Source organism: Dama dama, chromosome 19 (genome assembly GCF_033118175.1).
Source record: "Dama dama isolate Ldn47 chromosome 19, ASM3311817v1, whole genome shotgun sequence".
NCBI lineage: Eukaryota > Metazoa > Chordata > Mammalia > Artiodactyla > Cervidae > Dama > Dama dama.
In genome coordinates, this window is record NC_083699.1 from 27031128 (window position 1) to 27035083 (window position 3956).

General features: G+C 41.2%; 1 non-coding gene across 1 annotated transcript; it reads right to left on the minus strand.

The window, feature by feature from the left end:
* Positions 1-835: 835 nt before the first annotated feature.
* Positions 836-942, minus strand: LOC133074341 (U6 spliceosomal RNA). Its single transcript, XR_009697176.1, has one exon. It is a non-coding gene; the product is annotated as a U6 spliceosomal RNA (small nuclear RNA).
* Between the last annotated feature and the right edge of the window lie 3014 nt (positions 943-3956).

Consider the following 3956-nt stretch of genomic DNA (forward strand, 5'->3'; position numbering starts at 1 on the left):
GGAGAGTACCACCAGGTAAACTGTGGAGAATTTAGCCATGCTAACCCATGACCCCAGAAGGGATGAAGGCAGGGCAATAAATACCTTGATCTCACTTTTAGACACTGCTTCCATTTTTGCTGGTGTCTCCCACTGAACAAACTAACCAGCAGTCAGAGTGCCCCAGAGCCTGTCAGTGCAATTCATCCATGTCAATTTCTTTTTTTTTTTTAATTGGGAGATTATTTATTTATTTATTTATTTTCATTTATTTTTATTAGTTGGAGGCTAATTACTTTACAATATTGTAGTGGTTTTGTCATACATTGACATGAATCAGCCATGGAGTTACATGTGTTCCCCATCCCGATCCCCCTTCCCACCTCCCTCTCTACCTGATGGCTCTGGGTCTTCCCAATGCACCAGGCCTGAGCACTTGTCTCATGCATCCAACCTGGGCTGGTGATCTGTTTCACCCTAGATAATATACATGTTTCGATGCTGTTCTCTCGAAATATCCCACTCTCGCCTTCTCCCACAGAGTCCAAAAGTCTGTTCTGTACATCTGTGTCTCTTTTTCTGTTTTGTATATAGGGTTATCGTTACCATCTTTCTAAATTCCATATATATGTGTTAGTATGCTGTAATGTTCTTTATCTTTCTGGCTTATTTCACTCTGTATAATGGGCTCCAGTTTCATCCATCTCATTAGAACTGATTCAAATGAATTCTTTTTAACAGCTGAGTAATATTCCATGGTGTATATGTACCACAGCTTCCTTATCCATTCGTCTGCTGATGGGCATCTAGGTTGCTTCCATGTCCTGGCTATTATAAACAGTGCTGCGATGAACATAAAAATATGGAACACTTCACGAATTTGCGTGTCATCCTTGCGCAGGGGCCATGCTAATCTTCTCTGTATCGTTCCAATTTTAGTATATGTGCTGCCGAAGCGAGCACCCATGTCGATTTCTTAATAGAAGAGCTGGAGCAGGGTGCTGAGTGGATCAGTAGGCACATTCAGCAATCGATCACTACAGATATGCACAGTATCTATCTTTAAAAAAAAATTATCTTTGCTCCATAAGTGCGATGTGCCTCTATTATCCTGTTGCTCTCTTCTTCCAAGAGAGCCTTCTTGAATCTACTCACTGGCATTGTCTTTTGAATTCACATGCATTCCTTTGCCCGCTTCCCTCTGGTTTCCACTCACTCCCATCACTCACTTGAAAGGGCTCCTCCCAGGCTTATCGCTAAACTCTTGTCATTTGCACCATCTCAGTCCTTATTTTATTTGACCACTTTTCAGCATTTGGTCATAATAATGATGCTCTTTTCCTTGAACCAGCTTTTCTATTGTTTTCCTCTTTTCTTCATCTTATCCTTATTAAGTTTCTATAAAACCTGCTGCTATAATAGGGCTATATAACAGGGCTGCTATAACAAAGTACCACAAAATATGTGGCTTAAACAAAAAGAAAATTTTCTTTCAAAGTTCTGGAGGCTAGAGTTCCAAAATGAAGGATGGGAGGGCCATGCCCTCTCTAAGGGAGGCTTCTTCCTTGCCTCTACCTAACTTCTAGTCACTGCTGGCAATCCTTGATGCTCCTTGTCTTGTGGTTGCATCATTCCAGTTTCTGCCTCCATTGTCACATGGTGTTCTGTGTGTGTGCCCTCTTACATGGATTTGAGTTATATTGAATCTAGTGTCCACTCTGACTCAGAATTACCTCATCTTAACTTGATTACATCTACAAACAACCTATTTCCAAACATGGTCACATTCCTGGGTTCCCAGTGAACATGAATTTTGATGGAAAACTATTCAACTCAGCACAAGATCCTCTCTTTCACCTCTTTTCAAAGCACCTACCCTTTAAAAATCCCCTACTGTCCTATTCTGCACAGGTTTTGATCACAAATGCCTACAAGGAAGCAAACACATAACAGAAATGAGTGATGTGCTTCTGTTGTAAGAACAACTAAAAATCGCCTGCGTTGTGAATAGCAATTCACCCTTGATCTAAAAGGCAGGTGGTGTGGTGTGTGGTCAGCTGAAGAAAGCATGTCCTACTCTACAAGTGACAGGCTGTTCAGACCTACCTGAGTGTTTACCATTCAAAAATGCAGGGTTATTGTTGTTGATTTTGCTTTTAAGAAAAAATAAAAATCTTGATATTCATATAAAATCACTTAGAAAATGACTCAAAAATAAATAAACAACAAAACGTACCAATACATGGGGAAGCACTATGCAGATCAAACAAAAGTCATTTATGTGAATGGCCACAGATCCGGTTTGTAATCTGTCCTATACACATCTCTCTGATGATGTTGAGAGTTACTTAGGATCAGTGGTAATTTGGTTTTTAGACTGCCTGTCTTTCTAGTTGTGGAGATGTAGAAAGAACATCATAATGAACAGACATACTTGTCTATTCACAAGAATATCAAACTTCATATGTCAAATATTAAATTCAATGTTTCCCACCACTAAACCTGCCTCTCTCTCACAGTCTCTTCCTTGACGAATGTCAAAGTCATCTCAGATTTCACATTATCTCTTAGCATATTTTAGCATACATTATACCCATCCAATATCTTTTAAATCTCTCAAATGAATTCCCCAAATCTCTCAAATGAATCCCCTTCTCTCCAGTCATTTAAATACTGCTTGTTTTATGTCCTGTTCTAATAGCAGCCTTTATATACAAAGCACTAATTCTCTTTTAAATAACATGTTATCTCATTTAATCTTCAGAGTAAGAGTGTGATAGTGTCCTAGTTTAGGTTCTAAACTAGAGCATGAGAAAGGTCTTAGGTAAGAGAAGCAGAAGTAAGGTAGGGAGGAAAAACCAATATAAGATGAATTGCTATGATTGCCGCTATTGGCAACAGGAGCAGGAATATCTGAGAAATAGACAGGAGGCCCCCAAGAAATGGCCATCCAAATGGTGAGAGTGTGAGGCATTTACTACAGCTGCTGTCCCCCCTTTGTTAGAGGATTGGCCCTGGGCCATGTTTGTGTTGATGAGAGCTTCCTACAGCCCAGGGAGATACACAGCCTACACCAGAGTTGACCTACTACCAGGGCAAAGTGAGTCTGAGCTCACATGGAGCTATTAAGCACAGCTTCCCCTAAACCCAAGGTAAGCCAAGGGAGGTGATACAGAGCACCAAAGCATCTGCTTCTGATGAAGAAAGTAAAACTTTGAGAGGTAACACAGATTGAAAAGCAACCAAACTAGGATTTATATTCAAGTCTGACTCCAAAGCCTCTACTTTTAACTCTTATGTGTAAGAAGTGGGGCTTCCCTGGTGGTTCAGATGGTAAAGAATCTGCCAACAACGCAGGAGACCTAGGTTCAATCCCTGGGTCGGGAAGATCCCCTGGAGAAGGGAATGACTACCCATGCCAGTGTTCTTCCTTGGAGAATTCCATGGGCAGTGGAGCCTGGAGGGCTGCAGTCCATGCGGTCATAAAGGGTTGGATACAACTGAGTGACTAACACTAACTAATGTAAGAAGTTTCAGGCAACCTTAAAATTAGAAGGCACATTCCCCAAAACTGGCCTCAATTTTAATACTAACTGCAAGTTTGGCAGTGTGGGATCGGGTGAGGAGAGCGGTGTCCTAAAGTCATCATCGGTTTCAATAATTCACTGAAACGACTCATAAAACTTAGGGTTTAGGAGGGTTCTAAATGTAAGCTTCCTTGGTCTGCTCCCCATGGAGTCAGGATGCATTACTTTCCCAGCGTCAACTTGTGGCAGTACTCATGGAGCATTGCCACCAAGAAGGCTTACCCAAGCATCAGAATTCATCATTTTTACTGGTGTTCCATTACATAAAAGATTGACTTTTTTTTTTGGCCACGCCTTGCTGCATGTGGGATCTTAGTTCCCCAAACAGGAATTGAACCCTTGCAGCCTGCGGTGGAAGTACACACTGGACTGTCAGAATTCCTTACATAA